Source organism: Anas acuta, chromosome 4, assembly GCF_963932015.1.
Source record: "Anas acuta chromosome 4, bAnaAcu1.1, whole genome shotgun sequence".
In the NCBI taxonomy this organism is placed as follows: Eukaryota; Metazoa; Chordata; class Aves; order Anseriformes; family Anatidae; genus Anas; species Anas acuta.
In genome coordinates this window covers 49,847,209-49,868,513 of record NC_088982.1, presented here as the reverse complement: position 1 = coordinate 49,868,513, position 21,305 = coordinate 49,847,209, and the positions used below count along the sequence as shown (strand labels likewise).

At 38.3% G+C, this 21,305-nt stretch overlaps 1 long non-coding RNA gene across 7 annotated transcripts in view; it reads left to right on the top strand.

The window, feature by feature from the left end:
• The window catches only part of LOC137856148 (uncharacterized), a 77,909-nt gene extending 56,946 nt beyond the window's left edge, over nt 1-20,963 (top strand). For 2 of the 7 annotated variants that reach the window (XR_011096228.1, XR_011096232.1), the window contains exons 5-6: nt 8,283-8,459; nt 19,443-20,963. This is a non-coding gene — a long non-coding RNA (uncharacterized lncRNA). The remainder of the gene's footprint in view (nt 1-8,282; nt 8,460-19,442) is intronic. The other 5 variants (XR_011096231.1, XR_011096227.1, XR_011096229.1 and 2 more) reach the window with 5 other exon arrangements.
• The last annotated feature ends 342 nt before the right edge of the window (nt 20,964-21,305 follow it).

Here is a 21,305-nt window from a genome sequence, read left to right as displayed (position 1 = left end):
TTTATTTAACACTTTAAATAGTTGGCCTGGTTTTCAGTTCTGTCAAGTCAATTTAGGTATCTTAATATACTTTTAGGAATGTAATTAAAAATTTCATCAAAATTTTAGTATAGCTCCAAAAATGTTTCTGATGAAGCTGAAGGTGGTTGCAGAGGACAGCACACCTGTGTATGTCATACAGTACATTTTCATCAGGATAGCAGTTGGAGCCAGGTAAATCAGCTATGACATGCTGTATCAAGTTTTATCCACAAATATGCCTTACAAAATGACTGTTTTTAGGTCTTAAAGTGCAAAATCTGAAGATGCCACTATCTATTCATGGGCAAAACTTACCCTTGCCTGATGATTGGTTCCAGGGTGACCAGCAGACCAGAGCATTACAGAGCCCAAACTGCATTCTCTTTATGGACAGCCTGAATTCACCATGCCAGCAGGTCTGCTCTGCACTTGCCTCAGACAACAACAGGACCTTTTGCTACGGAAACCTTTCTGTCTTGTTTTCTCAGTGGTCTGTCATGCAATTTGGCTGCAAGAGATTGAATGGACAGGCCAGATTTGCAGGGGGTAAATCTGTGCCATGGATAAATAGAGCCTGGTGTGGGAGGTGCTCCCTGTGGTGCATCAGCTGCTACATCACCCCAGATCTAGAGACAGAGTATGTTTCAGTAGTTACGCTGCACAGGCATCTGGCAAACTTAGCTTTGGGGCTGCTCTTACACTAACTACTGTCTCATTATAACTGGAAACTGTCTCTGTTGAACCATGTCTGATCAGAGGTTCAGCGAGTGCACTGTGATAAATTGCTGCTAGGTTAGAGGTCTGGCATCTTTAACATTTATCCACTTTGGTGTGAATGACTATAAAAACCACAAGGCAATAAGGGCTCTGATTTCAAAGAGGACTGCCTGCGTGAACAAGGCATGCAGGACCTGCCTCTGTGTGAACTTTTGAGCAAGGAGGCATTTTATATTAAATTGTCTTTTCCATCATCTAATCTTCTTGCCTTGGGAATTCAGTTGTGAACTGACCCCAGTCCATCATGCTATACATAAATTACTAACAGAACTTTGAAGTTCTTTCCACATTTACAGAGGAAGTTCAAAAGTATATCCTGAAGGGATTCTCAACAGATATGTTTTGGAAATTAAAGAAAATAACAGGCAAGAGATTCAATATCCAAGTGAATCTTGTATCAAGGAGGACAATATTACCAGTGATTCAGAGTATCCATCATGTCAAAATGTGCTAATAGGCAAACTGGCCTGCCTGCACAGTTATACAGAGTGATGTGTTTATTTGTAGATATATATGTGTGCTTTTACATGTATGCAGATTGGGATAAATGACACCTGAGTATGGGGACATAACATCTGAACTTCTTCCAGACTGTGAGTATGTGAAACTGGTCAAATAGCTGTTTTCCCTGTGTAGGTAATGGCTGTCAGTTATGCCCTCTTAACAATGATCCCTCATCAGATCTCACACAAACAAGTCATCACACATCTTATAACCATTTCTAAAATTTAAATTATTTACATAGAGAATTCTTATTGCTTAGGTGGGTGGCTACAGTAGTTTATGAATACTTTAAAATCAGAAATAAATAATTCATGCGTATTTATTTTTTAATCTGGTACTATGAAACCTTTTAATATTCAGAGTAAATGTTTTAGGGATTGTTGGTATTTCTGGAGTGTAGGTAGCTTTTCACAAAAATTAAGGCCTTGTTGCATTGATGTATTTAAGCTGCGTACTTAATTTTGAGCACGTTCTGGAGCCTCCCCAAATCTTTGAAAGGCTCGGCAAAAGATTGTGCTGAATTCAGTGACAGTTAGTATATGCTCAAGTGCTTTCCTGAACAAAAATCTAAACTCGTACAAGGTTTCTACAGTCTTTCAAAATCCCCCCCCACCCCCCCAAAGGCAGGTTTTATGCTGCGGACAGAACGTGCTGCAGGTACTGTTGAAGACTTTCTTATCTTTGCCTGCATCTGCTTGCAGCTGATCCAGCACTGCTCCTGCATTCAGAGAATTCAAGGGAGGAGGAGGCATATGTGGATTTCCCTCCTCCCAGCTTTTCTCATCTGCAAAGCCTGATTCTCATAGAGGGAGAGCCCATCAGATGTCAGCAGATTAAGCTGAAAACTTGCAGTTCTGGTTTTGCACTTCATCTTTGCAGGCCAGAATGAACAGGCTCTCATTCTTGCACAATTTGGGGTGTGCTTAATCAATTAGAAAGGAGCTTGAGTTATGTATGTTGTGCTTCTGTTGTCTAATAAAACATTTGGATTTGTTAACTGGTGAGTGACAAGCCAAATGCACAAACTAGGTTGAGGTATTGTTTATTTCAGAGCTGTGCAAGTCTGGGTACCAGCTGGTGTTCCACAAGGTTGGCCCAACTCTGGACTTTCTGTTTTTTATACAAGTCTACACAAGTCTACTCTGCAATATGAGGCTAGTATTAATGTCCTATTAAAAATTTCACTCAGGAGGTGTCAAATAACTCTTGAGATGTGGTGATAGTCATACTTCTACTCCAAGAACCAACACTTGACATCAAAATTACCTGTTAGAAAGTGCTGCCTTTTTAGAGAAATTTGGTAAGAAATCTTTTATACTGAAGGAGCAATTGAAATAACAAAATGCCATATATGTGTGGTGCAGGAAACAGCAACCCTTCTGCAACTAGGTCAGGCATTTCAAGAAATGTCTGTTGACTGTCATGTTTGGAGCAAGGGTAGTATTTTCATTTCATTTGTAGACTATGACTCTAAACGCTACATTAAAGTATAGGAGGCAATCATTAGAAATTCTATGAAAACTCAAAATGTAGCCTATGCATTGGAGAACTTCTGTCCAAGAAATCTGCCTTAGTCCGGACACATGCCTGCTTTTGAAACCCAGGTTTTCAATTACTATGCAGAGTATTGCCATTAAGCTTATGAATGAAAACAGTTACTGTGGTATATGTGGGGTTGCTAACTTTCCCTAAACCTTGCCTTTTTTGAACTGTATTTATAATTCTGTTTTTCAGAGCTGCCTAGTCTTCATCTCATGATGCACTGAGGTACATTACTTGGTTAAAGGTTCTTTTCAAGGCTGATAGCACATAGTGATACTGTGAAGAAAGCTAAGAAACTTACCTTAATTTTCTGTAGTCTTCATCAGGTGGGCTGTGAATGAAAATAATTTCTTCCAGTACTATGTTTTGCACTGTCATTATTTATCCAGTCATGACCTTGCAAACAGCAGTATATTTCCTTTTGACTATGAAGACAGATTGTGCAGTTCCTGGTAGGGCTTACTGGAGAAGTTTTATTGTGCATTATGGCTCATGCAAAATGCAGTAGTGTCTCAGCTTGAGCCAGAACCGTTGTGACCATGATAAGCTTGCTCTGTTTGCTGTATTAGTTCTTTATAAAATAATTGGTTATATGATGAACAACTGTTAGATTTTTCTGAAAGTCCTTGGTAAGGAGAAAGAATTACGTTTGAAACCCTCCTTATGAAATTTCTCCTGTTTCATACTTGTGTTTTTACATGCCTTTCATAAAGCCATTCAGTGAGTAAGTTGAAACTCAAGATACATGCAGCAGAAGCTAGCTATTGTTGGTAAAGGTGAAGAGATGGGTATCATCAGAGTTCTAACAAGGCTCTGTGGGCATTTTTTTTTTTTCTTTAGTTGTGCTTGCTGGTAGGGAAAAGGGTATCTGGTGGATCACCCAACATAAACGGCTCAGAAAAGTCACAGGCACAGCTAGGTTGCTGAGTGAGACTGGTCAACAAAACTGCTGGCACATAGCTATGAACAAGAAAAGCTTCTTCATGTGGGGCATCAGCAAAAGCAGTGCTGAGAGCAGGCAGTAGCTACAGCATGTGCAGGCTTACTGGTCTGGGGATATCCTTCAGGACAGGAGCCAGGCAGGCCCAGACTCTTCTCTCCCTCCAGCCCAGGCTGGGAAACAAAGCAGAAGGAGCAGAGTCCTGTTGTGCTCTGCCTTTCTCCCCTGGCCTCTTCCTGACCATGGACAGTGAGTCACCGACACTCAGGACAGGGTCTGATGCAGAGATGTCATTGCTTGCAGCAACGTGGCATCTGTTTGGTAATGTCTGTTCCTTTGTCCCTAAATTGTGCTATAGCATTTCTATTAAGCTGTAAGGAGACTTGTCCTTGAACTTTTGCTGTGGAATCAAAACAAAAATTGGAAGGTAGATTTGTAACAAAATAAACATGTAATTTAGTGATATAACAGGGAGTGATTAGGTCAGAAGGGTTAAATGCCACTACTCCTTGGAAGAGGGGTAGCAGGGTGAGCTAGCACAGCCAGCAATCAATAATCAATGACATGGCAAAGTAGGGATGTACGTGGTGGAAGGAAGGGTGTCAGGATAACTTGGAAAACTGGTCTAAAAAATGGATTAGACCTGTGTAATGATTATGGTTAGCATTTAACCTATATGATCATTTAAAGAGTTATTAATGTCTTCTTTTTTTTGAAGGATTAACTTTAATAGCATATATATTTAAATTGCTCCAACTTTTCTGGATCTTAAGTGCTATATTTAGTACAGTAAGAGTATTATTTTTGATATTTGATATTTTATATGCAAGCCAGAGAAGACCTCAGGATGCTCATATCTTTGTGATGTTACAAAAAATTTGTCCTTGGATTTCAGTTTCTACAAATGTAATCAGTTCTTTCCCTTTGACAGTGCTGTTTTTACATACGCATTCTACAATTCATGTGCACTGTATTTCTTATATTTCTTATTAATCTTGTGAATAGTGTAAAGAATATGCGTGTATTTACATGTATATACATACATGGGGAGGTAATTAATTCACCTGTTCTTGATGTTTCTTTTTGATTCTGCCAGACTCTTCAGCATTATATTTTGTTATTTAATAATGTTCTGATGAAAGTTGTAAAACCAGAACATTATTAAACTTATTTTTGCTGCCTTAGTAAATATATCTATAAGTTAGATGCTCTAAACAGCATTCTCGGCATCATCTATCTTTTTACAAGGAATGTGAAATAAAAGATTCTTCTGAAACATAAAAGTGCTGAATTTACTTCAGTATTCTTGACATCAGCCTAAGGCTGGTGAAAGATCAGGATCCAAAATGAAGACGTATCAGTCTGCTAAGTTCAATCAGTGAGGCGTCCCAACAGTACTATTCAAATTTTAAAAGTTATGCATTTGCTTAAGTATTGTACTGGTGTATATGGCTTCTCTTGTCTGCGTGGAGTATCCAACCAAACCAAAAAAAACTCCAATTTAAAGCCAAACTTTTCAAATGAGCCATTTATATATGCTAAACTTCTAGTAGTTTGACTTATAGATGCTGCTAAACTATGGAGATGATCATGATTCAGTATGTTCTTAAACATACATGTACATGTATTTACTGTTGAACACATATTTAAAGTTTGCTCCTTCATGAGACAGGTTCTGCATGAGCAAAAGAGGGCCTCACTGCCCCAGACCCTCCTGACACACTGCCTGCTGGCAGGATGAATAGACATACGTGCTGTGTACAGGCATTGCATTTACAGCTTGTCTTTTCATATCACAGCACTGCATAGAATCGGGCAGAAAAGTCCATTTTGAATGATGTGCATGTTGGTAGCAAGGCACTATATCACTGTATCAGGATTATCTTTTTTCTTCCGTCTTTCTCCTTTTATTTTTACACATATCTTCCAGTGAAGATGAGTTTTGAATGAAAGACAAAAATTTGTGAGATGTTTTGCATGACTTTTAGTGGGTGTTGACAGAAATGTCAATCTGATTCATAAACACAGAAAAACAGATTAATTTTCATTCGGTTGCATATAATGTACAAAATGAACTACACGGTACAGCTAGTAAAATGCAATACAGTACTTATAAAATAAGAGTCTGTATTTTCAACAGCTCACCTGATATAGGCAGGATGGATTGTGCCATGGTTTATACAGCAGTGTGTGTAATGGCCATGATCCCTCTTGCTGTGATTGTCTACATTCCTTCTGAGTTTGAAAGGTCTGTTTTGTGATTACATCTGCTTTGTACTCAGCAAAATTTGAATTTTATTAAATGTATTGGTACTCTCTCATTCTAATGTAGATTTCCAATAAGTTTGCAAAGGGAATATTTTTTACCTTATCTTCATGACCATTTTACAAAGATATTTCAGTTTGTGTGTTTGACGTTCTGGATTTAAGCTCTGAAAATATCACATTGGCTTCAGAGTCACTTGTGCCCTTTGCAATTGTTATTCCAATGCCTAATATTTATTTTTACTTGACTTAATTTTAAACCAGAAGGTAAATCAAAGTGAATAGTTAGATATTTGAGTTTAAAGATACATTCCTAAGTTAGTATAATAGGATAGATGCTTAAGAAATATGGTATAAATCGGGTATATGAGAAATGTATGTAATCATATAACATTTAGCAGTGATTATTTAATTTTAAAGCATTTACAGTGCAATTTGTGACAATTATATTAAATTACATCACATTTGCAATTTCTTTTTGAATTATAAAGCATTGTGAAGTACATGAAATTAGCATTTTTGTTTCTATTTTCATGTCCTTTAAGGTAAAAAAAAAAAAAAAATAATAAAAAAATATATATATAGTAAGTGACATGTTATAATGAATTCTTTTGATATTCAGAAGAATTTTGCTGTCTTTTGATAAAGAAATAGTCTATGATTTAGTAGATATTTTTCTGTAACTTAGCACAGGGCTAACAGATAGCAGCTCCTGACAGATCCATTCAGCATCTTCAGACTGTTTGAGACCCCAGAGTCCAAGGAACTGGGACCAAAACTGTGGCTCCTGTGGCACTCCTGTAGGGCAGGTGCAAGCACGGTTGACTCTTCACTTCTCTAATCTGAGGACTCAGATCGTCTTCAGCACTCTCTCTCTGCTCTTGCTGTCTGCGCTTTAAGTAGGATTTAGCACCCTGGTTTCAGGAGGATCCTTTGCACACCCTCTAAGCTTGTCTTTCACCATGAAAGCTCTCCACTTCTGCAAGACAACTCTGCCTTAAGGGAAGGGCCAGTGGGGCCTGTCCCTTGAGCAAGAGAGAACTGTCTCTTATGTTCCAGAAAACACAAATTCCCCGTACCCTTAATGCATAGACTCAACCTGTGTATATCACAGAATGGTTAAGGTTGGAAAGGACCTCTGGAGGTCATCATATGCCTCAGATTTGTTTTACTTGTATTTGTATTTTTACTTGCATTTGTATTTTTTATTTTTATTTTTTTAAGAAGCCCCTCCACACACCACACACCTGTGTCCCTTCGACACGCCAGGACACTGGACAGGACTCCTCCAGTTTGAGGAATGTGAAAACACCTAGGCAGGGCGCAGAAAGGTGCAGAAAGGTGGTTCAGCTGAGCCACCTGTGTCTGCCATTGCCTTTGGATGCCCTTCAGCACAGCACCCCCCACTGCATGGCAGAGAGGCCAGCTCAGTGCAGGGCATGGCACCTTGTCCTGTGTGGCTGCCTGGTCTCCTCTGCGGGCCCTGTGTGACTTTCCTCAGGAGACAGCTGGCAGTGAGCATGCTGCGTGTGATAGCTTCTGTGCATTTGGCCTGCCCTCAGTGCCTCCTGACTTCAGATTGAGCTTTGGGAGCATGACAGAACAAAAGCAGGTCCTTGGAGCAAACGTGAAACACTCGGTAGCAGATGCCTGCTCTGAACAGCCACATCAATGGCATTTAGCCTCTTCAGCAAGCTCTTCTCTGAGCTTACTTACTTTGTACATTTGCACCTCTGTCAATTAGCCTTTTATTATGCAGATTTCACTTCAGTTTACTTGGAAAATAATACTGAATAACATATTTACTGGTACTAATGAGTATTGACTTGAGATATTTCTTCTCTATTCACGCCTAATGACTTAAATAACTTCAGCAGTTTGCTAAGCTGCAGCTGGTGTCTTTGCTTTTCATTTTTTATTTTTTCCCCTTCTTTATCTTCTCCTTTGCAGGGGGGAAAAAAAATGACTCTGAAAGGCATTACCAGTGCTCAGGTACATGCCGGGTTTCAGGATGAAAAATAATACATATTAAAAGCATGTAGGTGGGCAAAGTAACACGTGCTTCCAGGATGAAAACCCTTCCTGAAAGGCTGATTGTCCCATCTGATACACCCTTTGAGTAGCTCATAACTGCTGCTGTAGGAGGCAAAATTTTTCTTTCTCTATGTCCTCTCCTTAGGAAGCAAGGAGTGGACCAACTGAGGTAACTCTTTTTCCTTCTATTTTCCTCCAGTCCTTCTGCCTGTCTCTCCATTTGAGGTGAAGAGCACCTCCTCTGCTCAGTTCCTTTCCTTTTCCAAGGAGGACTGAAAAGAGGGTAGGTGGGTGACAAACCCATGACAGCTTCTCCCTACCTAGCCTTGGAAGGAGAGAGGAGATGAAGAGTCCAGTGACAACTGAGATTAAGAAGGTAAAGTAGCTATAATGGAGAAAATGGGAAGGAACAGATATGGGGAACGTACTGATATGGGAGCTGTACACTGCAGAGAACTGCTAGATAGGTTTAATGATAGGAGTCTTACTTTTTAAAACCTTATTAAGTGCTCAGCTGTAGCTGGAGTCACTGCAGATTTGAGGACTATGATCAGGAAATAATGTTTATCAGGACAAAATCAAAGAAGACTTTTTTTTTTTTTCTTTTGATTAAGTAAAATGAACACATCGTATTTAGTCCTTATGTCAAATGAGATTGCCAGAATAGTTTAATTGCTGATGAGGAAGAGTAACTTCCAGGCTTTTTTTCTTGGATGCCACTAACTGACTCACTAATTGAGAATCTATGCATTTATATGACAAGTGTTTTACCTTTGATTGATGATATCTTCTGTTCATTTCTCTTCTGTGCCATATCTGATAGCAACACAGTTTTGATTCCTTATCTCTCTAAAATTATTCATACTTTAAGGGTAAACTCCAACTGTAAGTTCTGTTGAGCAGTTCTAAGAATAAAAACCTTTGCTCTCTTAACAGTGAAAACCTATGTAATGTGAATTTTGATGTGTTTTAAACAGAGACTTCTAACCTCTGCATTACACCTTCAAGTTAACCCCAACATCTCTGTAACATCTGGTGTCAATCTATATCCTAATACTTTTTGTAATCACCTAATGTAATGACGTATTGCAGCTATCAGATCCTCAGGCTGCTGTGTTGGCCAGAGACACTCTCTGGAAGACATAGCTTACAGGACCCCATAGGCATCTTATGAAAGATAGTAGTAGCAAATTAAAGCAGTCTGATGTACTGTTAATGACATAGCTAAAGAGCAGTTAACAGGGAAAAGCATGGAAGAAAATCCATTTGAATGATGCAAAAAGAGAGGAATTGTGAAAACTTGGAGCTGCTCTGACATCCTACATGAATATTATTTAGATTCTTGTCAACAAAATAAGAGTGAGAGCAGAGAAAAACGTAGTGATATGAAAAAATGTAGGCCTGTAGTGATATGCACCAACTGGACTATTCTGACACTGGTGTTTGACCAAGTTCTTGTGAAATAGCATTGGCAATTCTGAGTATGTGTGTATGGACAACTGTTATAAATAGTATAAAACAAAATAGGAATAATCAATTATGTTTCTCTGTTGTATTTTCTCTTACTAGCAATCCACACAGTGTGATGTAATCTGTTCTTTTTCAATGCATAACATTTTGAGAGGAAGAAGTACATGAAAAGTGTATTTTTCAAGAGATCTGTAATTTGTTGTCTGAATTTCACATAAGGAATACTTGCATGTCACATACACAAAATATTTATATGTATTCATTCAGGCTGAGTGTTTAAAACCAAACAACATATCAAATCATTTAATTAAGAATCAGAAAACATACTGTTTAACAAAATGCTTTGTAAATACTGCAAGAAATGGAAAGTGGCCAAATTTCTACAAATTTCAACATGGCCTGTAGTCTTTGTTCAGTCAAAATTCCCCTGAAATTACTGGGAATTCTGACAAATCAGGACTGGGGGGAGAAATCCTGTCATTAGAAGAGACATTATTTGCTAGAGTGACAGCAACATTTAGTCACAGAACACAAACCAAAGATAGGAAGACTATGTGCAGTTAAACTGAGTGCTCAGATTTTATTTAAAAGTAGGTCTATTTTAGATACAAATCACAGAGGATGGGGAAAAAGGAACAAGACAAAACTGTTGTCACTCTCATGAATAGTTTCAGTTCTAACCGTACACGTGTGGTTTCTCAAAGGATTTAAGTCTGCAGATGGTCCTTCACCTTGCTATTGAGCACTCTCATGGATGATGCTTTGAAGGAACAAGTTAAATCAATGTTGTAATGATGCACAGATTTATACATCATGAGTTATGCTTAACATCCATCTTTCCACTGGAAATAAATTTTGTGGTGCTGGGGGTTTCAGCTGAGTCCTGATTTATTCACAGGTAGCAAGTTCTGGCATACCTTGATGTGGATTGTGAGGACAATGATTATATATTTCTGTAAATCCATCACAAATTGCTTTTATGAAGGTTTGGTGTCTGTGTAGTATGGGGAGAAAATTGTTTCAGGGTAGATAGATACAAGTGTAATAGGCAAAATCTGCCAACTTTGGAAGATGATGGCCATCTAATAAAACAAAACCTCAATATAATGCAGAGTCTGTAACCTGTCTGGTCATTCTCTGAATAGGAATGTGTCTCCTAGAGGTCACTACTGGAGGCCAGTTGCTATTCATATAGCTAACAAATTATAAACAAAAAATGGACCCTTTTACACATTGAAATTAAGAGGATTAATTAATTGGTTGCGAATATTGCAGTTGTAATGTTTCCCTGTCATCTGGGGCTTTGTGCTTTTAACTGATAAGAAATCAAAAATAAGTCATCGAGTCCCAAGTAGAAAAAATCCATATGTGCATTTATGTTAAATCAATACAGCTTCATTGATGCTGTTAAGTACTTTGTCACATAAAGAACTGGCCTGTTTACCCTGGGAAGCATAATTGTTTTTCAGTAGCAGTTAAATAATTTACATATCCAGAATCCTCCATGGTGGATCAGGTAGTCAGAATGTTCCTTCTCGCCCTCTATGTACTTTGGATCTTTATTTGGCTGAGATATATTAAAAAATAAAGGTGGAAGAAAAGAAAAGGCAATTAGACTCTTAGCAGGCAAAACACAGAGCCCTTCCCTCATGCTGACTGCTCAAGCCGGCTGTTCCTCACAGCACATTCAGTTGCAGAATCTGTCCTTACTCAGACACTGTCTCTCACTGAAAGATGCTCTTACACCTTGCCATCTGTCATGTGCCGCCTGCTCCCATGTTAAAAATGGCTCCCCCAGTATAGTCAAATTTGACAGTTATTTCCATTGAGATTGGTGATGGAATAAGCTTTGGAAATGTGTTCCTTTTCTCACATCTTTCCTTGGATTGATAGCATCTCACTTTCATATGTAGCCCTAGTGACTTTGTTGGGACTGCTAAAGGATGAAGACTGATGCACAAAGAAGTTGTGCCTGAACCTTGTTATTAACTAACAGTGTAGAACAGCTTTGTGTTGAACTTTCTGTTTTCTATTAAACTCGGTACAGTTGCTCCTCTTTACTAGAAAACCATGCATGTTAATTGGACACTGTTGTACCAGTTTTCAGGAATATGTAGCAGTGATGATAAAGAGTGAGTAAGAAGGCAAGAAATAAAGAACTGCCTGCAAAGATAGTGGTGTGCTGTATGCTTTCATGAGAAACAACGAAATTACAACATTATCAATTGTACAGTTTTACTGGGATCTATCAGCTACAACACAAATACTAAGGTTAGAGCTCATACCCCTCTTTTCCGAAACAAATATGAATTTGCAAATGCTATTTTTTTTTTTTTCTGGTAGAATAACAAATGGAGATATGTTAGTACAAATTAGCAACTTCAGTGACTTCTGAAACATTTTTGAAGCATTCCATTGTCACTGTGATGCTAATTTTATGCTCAGTCATCATCTCATTTCCCAGATCATTGGAGTGTTTGTATCTCAGAGCTGGAGTAGCTAAGCCTCTCAGCAAGCATCAGTGCCACAGGTTGATCTGCAGTTCCACGTACACCAGCCACAGCACATCTTCAGGGAAGGCTGTGGAAAGATTCATTCCCCCAGCAGTATCTGCGGGTGTCTCCAGCACTCCTATCAGCCAGCCTCTCAAGTGCCTTGGCCTTTTTGGTGGTCAAGGATTCCTTGCTGGAAAAATGTCTAGAATTAATAGGCAGATTAAAAGGGCACACTCTCAGATATTGATTGCTTAGCTGTGTGAATTACAAAATAAGAAACAGCCTACTAAACCAGATGGCTATTTGGCTGCCACGAAGGACATCTAGGTAAAAATAATAGAGCAAATTCAAAGATGTTTTGGATCTGTTGTGGTTATGACAGATCTGTGGTGCACTCCACATATCCAGATTGTGATGTATGCCTGACTTTAAATGTGTTATAAGAATTTGAGGTAACTAAGGAACTGTCTTGGTGTGGAATAAGAAAATAAATTCTCTGTTGATTGGAAAACAAACCTTGCTGGCTGGAGCCTCTGTTAATGCTCTGAGAAGTATCTGGAAATCTAAAGCAAATATATGAAATATAAAGCAAATATAATATATGAAATATAAAGCAAATATATGAAGTCCGCAGGCTTTCTGCAATTGTTTTGGGAGTACATGTTTTCAAAAGCCTTGCTGAAGACTTTAGATTGTGCATGTGTGTCTGTACTTTCCATGTAAGTAGGGTTGTCAACAGCATGCTTGACCTTACTACCTAGTTGCTTTGAGCTTATGCTAGCCAGACAAGCAGACAGGAAACCCATTTCTTCAGTTGGGGCTTTCTGTCAGAGAAGGATTTTATAGGGTATTACTGCTATTCCTAGTGACAGTGCAGTTCTCCCAGTTGCGAGAACTGCACTGTCACTAGGAATAGCAGTTGCGAGAACTGCACTGAATGTTCAGATGCAGGAAGGGACAGCGAGGTTTCACAGAGTAATGCTACCTGTTAGGAATAATAATATTTTTCCACTCGGGGAAAATGTTCTAGGCTATCTCAAGTATATCTTAGAATTTTCATCTAGGTTTCTTTCTAAAGAAGCTCATCTGTTTTCTGTTAGCTCCATGCCTGTTGTAGGAGCACAGCAAGCATTGTGTGAATTCCAATTTCCCAATGTGGACATTCTAGAAAATGGAGAGAATGCTACAACATGTGTCTTTTCTGTGTTAAATCAGCAGAGGTTCAGATCTTGCAGTCTTGCAGTTAAAGACTTCGTACTTGCTTCTCTTAGCTTGAACAGTTTATCGCTGGGAAAATTTCTATTGGTGTTTGCTATCATAAATGTAACAAAGAAAATTGTTGGTCGGGTACTTCAGCTGCTCTATGGTGATGTAACCCTGTAGGAACTCTGTGAAATCTTGCTGGTTTACAGCAACTGGTGATTTTATGTGGTAGTCACTGCAATGTGTAGTTACACGATTGTGTCGTTTTATCGTCTTGTCAAGAAGGCATTCCTAGTAGCATCACATGTTATTCAGAGAAACCTGCCAGACTGTTGGTGCATCTGAAAGAATATTTAGAAATATTCATGTTCATCATCCTGTATTAATTCAGGCATGCAATGCTTGACTTGTTTGTGTGATTAACTGTTGTTAAGACTTTGTACTGTCACAGAATGAAGTGCTTAGTATACTTTTTTGACTCAAGGAGAGGATTGCTTCTATTAGGAGGCAATGTGAGCAAATAGTACAGACAAGATTAATGCATCACCATAACCTGCAGTTATTAACAAACATAAAGCTACAGAGAGCTGGAGCATGAGTGGTTTTTAAAGCAAAGGCAGTAAGATTTTCTAAATGTCTTTTTAGATAGCATACAGCTAACTATCCTTTTGTGGAAATTGTGTTGTTTTTAATATTTATTTTTGTTTGTATTCCACTGCCATTGCTGCTCTTTGGAATGACAGTCCAGAGTCATACTGCCACAGGGCCTTTTTAAGTGGAGAAGAGAGACTTTTTCCTTCTAGATAGCTCCTGTACCCAAGGGCAGTCACACTGGGAAAACTGTGATGGGAGACTAGGTAGCGTTGAGAAAGATTGTGCAGCTGGAACACCTAGTTTGAGTTCTGTTGGTTGCTAACAGTCTTCTGGCTGCTGTAGGCAAAGCTGTCCCTAAATATAATAAATAATAAAGCTCCTAAAGTAGATGCCACATCTGTTAGGGACAAAAATGCTGTGCAGTTATCTTTGTCTTAGTGGCTGTGCCTTTTGGTTGGCATTTCTCTGATTTGTGATCTGTTACTTCTGTGATCTGTTAATCCTATAGATTAATACTTCATCTGCTGGGGAGTCTTGACAAGTTACCTTAACCGCTTTGTCAGTGTATCACAAGTACTCATTCTGGGTCTCTGGTTACTTTTAAATCAGACCCTACTTAGGGATGCATTTGGCTAACCCTTGAGAGATGGCTTTGCCTTTGAGAAATGAATTTATGTCTGATAAAAATTTGCCCAAAAATCCATCCAGTGTTTTTACTGTGAAAGCGTCTGAAAATCAAAACTCTTTTCTTCACTTTTTGTTTCAGAGCCTTGTCTTTTCTTGGAGATATTCAAGTTAGTGTTTATATGATCTTTGTTGTTTTCCACTATTGCAGGCTAGGACGAATAATTTTACATTTTAAACACTGTTTGTTTGTTTTCTTTCTCTCTGCATGGCATCATTCTGTATTAGATCTTGTTATGTCCTGGAATAGCATCTAAAGAAATGCTATGAGGTATTTGAATGACGTAAGTGACAGTTTTGGCCTTATGTCTCATTATCTGAAAGACAGCATCTCCAGCATAACAGACATATCTCATCCTGCCAAGGCCCAATGTCGAACATAATGTGTGAAAGAGACTCAAAATGAGGAGAATGGATCTCATTCTTGCTTAAAATGCAATGAATTTTAGTCCTTTAGGGTGAATGACTGTATTTATAATTCCAGTTGTAAGGATAATCAATAATTTCAAGTGACTGAAGTGACAGGGCAGTACATTAGTGTGAAAAGTGAGTCATTTGGGGAATAAAAATGAGTGAGATCACTCAGAATGAGGTACACGAGCCCATAGCCTGAGTTACTGGTTCAATATCCAGGTGGTAGAGTGCAAGGGCTTCTTTCATGCATGTCCTATGGCAGAGATGCTAGAAAATGTGATTGAAAGCTTTGAAACTGTTTAGATGTGACTGGAGAGGAGACTGTAGAAACTCTGGTGTCCTGCTTTCACCGTCTGGCCTGTCAGCAATATCTTCCAGAGCTGGAGACCTTGAAACTGTGGGGTGCCCAGGTGAGGGGCAGCTGTGTGTTTTGTGAAACCTGGTGCCGAGGACTCGAGGGTCTTTGTGGTCACCCCACCACAAGATCCTGCTGGCTGTGGGATCCCCAGCCCCAGCGCAGATGCATGAGTAGGCAGGTGTGTTAGTGCCTGAAAGCTGAGCAGTAAGACTCATATTCTACTCTTAGGGCTAAGAATATCCATTTGTCTCGACAGATGCAGGGGCTGGAGGCTTGTGGAGGTGGTTTCGTTTTGCTGTAGGGTTTCAAAAATATATCACATAATTCACATTTGGTTCAAATTTGGTAGTAAAATTTAACTTTGAACCTTTCTTATTGAACATATCTTTGTAGTGTCACTTTTTACAAAGACACGAATTCTAATTTAAGAGAGCCCTGCTATGTCCTACAATGTCTGGTGAGGTCACAGAGGGAGAGTGGATGTGGGTTATTGATTTCTGGACCTAAAGAACATTCAATAATTATTATCAGTAGTTAACAGATCACAAAACACCTGCTGATTAACTTCCTTATCTGAAAGCCGTTCCTTTTCATACTGTAAATGATATCTAGCGCTCCCTGAAGAGGTCTATAGTTTATAGATTTTATAAGTGAATGAGAGAATGAATGCATTATTTTCTTGCCTTTTTGTGATGCTGTTAAGTTATTCACAGAATGTTCTATTTTAATATAATTTATGCTTTTACCAGAATTTTAACATTTCACTGTAGAAGAAAAAAATGAGGCTTTTATCATTCATATTGAAAAAAGCTTAAGCCTTAATCCACTCAGAGTCAGTAACTGTTATTTGATCTTAAAGGATGGTACTCATAAACTATAGAAAGGCAAAGGCTAAAACTTTCTTTATGGTATAAATGTTACAGTGCATCTCATATTTATCGAAGGGACCATCGTTATGCAGAGCCATTATAGCAGATATTTGTGGCACTGTATCAAGCAGCATCTCTGAATTTCATATTAACTCTATGAGCCTGAATGAAGTACCTGTATCTTTCCATTATATTCCACTTTTCCTCCTATTTAAATCAGCTCCCTCTGGAAAACTGTGTTGGTGCATAAATATGTACAGCTGCAGCAAAGGAATTAATGAAGACCATAATCATGGAAAGGAGTCTGTGTAGGGTCAGGTTGAGTAATCAGAAAGCGTACGTGTTTTTTCTATGATTTTTCATAGTGCATTGTGTACCATCCTCTGTCCATACGTTTGATATATAAGCAATGTTCCAGGTACTTTTAAACTCATTTTTAAGAAAGTATAGGTTAATGTTTAGTCCTTATTCAAAAGGATGCTTCACATTTTTTCTACTGATTATTAGTGTGAAGCGGTTACAAAGATGACAAAACAGAGAAAGTAGAGATTTCTCATAGGTTTAGGAATCCCCACTTTTTGCGATGCTGTTTATCAGTCAGAAGAGCTGAATTAATAAATATAAACAAATGACATTTGTATATTGACATTTTCTTAAAAGTCTTATTCTCATGTGGGTACCCAGGGAACTGAGTCAAAGGCAGGCAAATGGAGAAGGGAATATAAGCTCTTTAAGGTAGCTCCTTTATTGAATCAACCTCGTAACACTGTAAAACTTCTATAAACCAAGTCCAGGGAAGGGAGTGCACAGTTGTAGATTAACTGTTAATTTTTACCAGATGTTTTAAATGTTCTAAAATTTCTATATCCTCATTTTCCTCAGATGTATTTCTTGATGCTCAGTGGTGTCACTGCACTGGGGTAAGGGTTTATTAACCGAATTAGAAAAAATTCAAACATTTGAAGCTTGGAAGAAGGTGTTACTGACAGCGGCTAAAATATGTTTAGGCACCCTTTAAAAAATTGTCACATAAGGATTTTCATAGAGGTGGAAACAGTTCCTGCTACAGGACTGCAGTTACCTCTTCCAACTGCTACTAATTGACACTTGTAGTGTTTACATGCTGTCTGGGGGAAAAAAGGTGTTTTTTTTTTTCTTTTCTTTTTTTTTTTTTTTTAAAGGAATGTAAGAAAACATCTATTCCCTGCTGTTGGGTAAAACAAGCTATATAATTTCAGACAATTATTAATATTCTCTCCAAAATGTGCTGTTATTTCAGTCATGAAGTTACATGCTCTTCTGAGTTTATTCCTAATTTTTGGCATTGCATTAGGGGAGAGAGGGTGACTCAGACATCAGTGCCTCACTTGGCCTGCCCACCCTTTCCCAAATGGCCAGCTGGCTTGAACTCACCAAGTGTTAATAAAAGAATAAAATTATGGTACACAAGACCTGGAAAACTAAATATTTGCTCTTATTTTAGGCAAGGCATTAGGTGAAGAATTTGTAAATGTTCATCTAGAAATGAAACACTGCAGCTTGTCTGAATGGCACCCTCCACAACCAGGCCTTGGCGTTACGTGTCTCAGAGAATTGCTTGTCCTTTGGAGAAGCTATTCCCACTACTGAATGTTAAACTGAAAACAAACAAACAAATCAATTCCCCATGTAGCTGAGCTATCAGGTTTTCTATTACCTGTTTTACAGTGCTGTTTAATTTTTCTGTCATTATATAAATTATAAATGCAATGAGAGAGAACGTCTTTGCTCTTGCTGCAGGCAGTGTTTGGGTATGGCACGCTTGCTGTCTAAACCCCAATGCGACTGCTGGGCTGGATGTGGTGCAACCCAGCTCTCTTTCCTCAGAAACATCTTTGAAGGCACAGCGAGAAACAGTGTGCTTCTCTCTGGTGCGCTTGCCCAGGAGCTGCTCTCCAAGCGCTAGGTGCTGTCTGGTTTAACAGGCTGAAAACAGCAAGAAGCCTCCCACAGCCCAGGCACATTTGGTGGTGCGATGTATGGCAGTACCTGTACACACCTTTGCACGCACACAGGCACGTGTGCCCTCAGTTTAGGGCATGCAGAGGGAAGGAAGGAAGGAGCCTGCTGCTGTAAGAGGAGGGAGGTGCAGCTGTCATGCAAAGCGACGGGCTGAGCACCGCTTTCCGCAGCACGGGGCTGCGGTGGGAGCTGGGTAATGAAGCGTGACAGGTAAGGGAGGAAGGAAATCACAGCACTCAGCAGACAGACCATTTAAAATGGTAATACAGTCAGTCGTCATCTCATCTCAGCACTGACACTCCTCAGCACTTGCCTGTGCCAGTCATTCTGTGCAGATTGTCAGGTGGGTATAAAAACAAGCACGACTGGCACATAAATACAAGAATCTGAGTAAATATTCTCTCTCCTGCTGGAATCAGAGACAAGCATGACTGACAGGGACTCACTGATACTGATGATCGAGTTTTTATTCTGTGACTGCACTCTGTAGTTTTTCCTTGTCATGCCCTGCATTTCAGATTACTTATATAGGTCTCTGGTAAGCTTCCCAAATCATATCGGTGCTTAAGAATATAATTTTAACTCACTGTATTACATCAGATAGCTCTCTGAATGATTTCTCTGCAGCAATTTCAGGGATAAACCTTTGTGGTTTAATGATGAAAGTGCATTGACTAGGATTTAATAGATCAGCTATTAATATATCAAGTAGCCTGAATTGCTGCTTTCATAATTTTTCTGCTTAAACCTTCTGTAGCTAGGATTAGATGGGAAAACAATCACATAAAGAATTTGTTTTAATTTCAAACCTATATACTCAAAAGTAATCCAAGTCTGTTATGTCTTCATGTACCTGCTATTAACAGAAGTGATGCCTCAGGGCCTAATCACAATCTGTTGAGTAGATGCTATTTTGTCAGAAGTAAAATATGCAATATTTTTCTGTTGTAGGGATAAGAAGCTGGTTCCGTGATAGAGGGAGATTTTTTTTTCCTATGTCTGGAGACACAGACACAATTGTCAGTATCCTACATCTCTGTTGCAGGGCAAATCAGACTACCTTAGTCTCAACAGCTTCACTGATTTTGGCAGGTTTTGGACCAGGCTTATTACTATTCTATTTCTTATTTAGAAATCAGAAATACTGATAGTTGTCTACAAAAGAAGAGCTAGGAGAATTTTTGCTTTTTTTTTTTTTTTTTTTTTTTTTTTTAATTTCAAACATGACCTGGAAATATTTTGAAAACAACTGTCTCCTGATGTTGCTGCAGGTACTGTCTTGGCTCAGCTGGAAATGAGCAGTAAGAACCACACTTCTTATCTTCAAAAGTGATTCCACTGAAGCTCAGCTCTGAGAACAGGTGGAGAATCCTGTAGGCTCATATTTTTCCCAAACCAGTTTGTACCTAGTCTTACTTCTTTTAGAGGTATACTAGAGAGAAATACTTGAATTGTACAAACCTGAATTTTGTATATATTTGATCAAGGTGTCACAAAGTTCACCAGATCAATGTTTATAAACTGTGTTTGTTCACAATCCTTTATGGGCATTTAAACACAATCTCTTTTTCACCATTTGAAGTTTGGTTTGGGGGTTCTGTGGTTAATGCCACATAGGAATTATTTATATGTAAAATCTGGAATCGTGATTAAAAGTAGTACATTTTACAGTGCTTTTATAGTCTATACAGCTGAAGACATTTAAAAAAACCACACTCTTCACATGGCCATGATAGAGAATGTAATACATATATAATTGACATTTTGAGAGGCAAGAACCTATCTATAGTTACTGACATACAGTCTTCAATTGTGTTGCTGTTGGTATACAGTCTGTGCATCTTCTGTTTTCATGTCTGAATTTATACACTTGTGGTATCTCCTTTCACTCAATAGAAGTCCAGTATCTTTTTCAGTAAGTTTCGATAGTCTTTGGACAAACTTCCAAATTATTCCCTTATTAAATTTATCTTACAAATCTCACTATTAGGCTCATCCATCTTGCAATTGGAGATTTCTCCGATTGCATGAATAGTTCCTACTGGATACTGTATTGCATGGAATATTTTGGCTGATTATGGAAATGACACTTCAGAGCTAGCTGGAAGTGCTAACATTTTATTAAGGATTTTTTTGTATCTGTGAGTAAAGCTGGTTTACTGTATTTAGTACTATTAAAAACAAACAAACAATTCTTCCACCCCTGAGTATTTTTATTGCCCTAGAGACCCTTTAATGGAGATAAAAAAAGAATGGTTTTTATTTTTTCTCTCTGCTTGCTGAAAGAAGCAGTAGGAGAATTGTATTATTTCAGGCTGATATGACTTGGTATGAATTAGCATTTGAACTGTTTCATATTTACATATTTAGTTTATACAACAGTTACTCAGCCTGTATTTTGAAGGAAGAAAATAGGTAAATGATGTTAAAGTCATTTCCATGTTTGAAGAATTGTGCCTCAGTTTGTGAAACAAAATTCTCTCTCTCCTTTTAGTGGAAATGGCCTTTTTGTGAATGGGTATCCTGCTGAATGAAAACCAAACATCTTTCAAACATTGTGCCATAAGACATTTTGTACTTCCTCTACACAGCATGCATTTGCCCTGATTACAGCCTATTAAAGGCAAAGAGGAAAGGACTTTTCAGTTGCTTTGTTGACTTTTATATTAACAGGGATTTTCAACTTTGCTTTCTCACTCTGCATAAGTTGTTGTAATTTCAGGTCTGATGTCTGTTTCACTGATGCTCGTTATTTGGTATGACACTCTCAAATAAAAGATTTGTGAAAATGTTGTATTTAATTTCACAATCTAATAGTCACTTCATTACCTCTTATGAGGTTCTAAGCATTTGTCCCTTTCTTCTCCTGTGGTTTCATCTAAAAAGGAATGGCAAACTTCTTAACACGTTTTAGGCATTGTGTTAAACTCTCTAGCCCGTTCACTAAGGTATGAATAACTACTTGAAAACTGACATAGCATTTTGTTATGATATCACTTAGCTGAACAGTTAATGGAGTTTGGTATCTTGAAGGATTTTGCATCGTGGAAGCTATTACTTGAAGCCAATTTTAGCTTTCTTGTTCTTTTCAGCTCTTTTTACTTATTTTATTAATTTGCATATTGTTATAGACA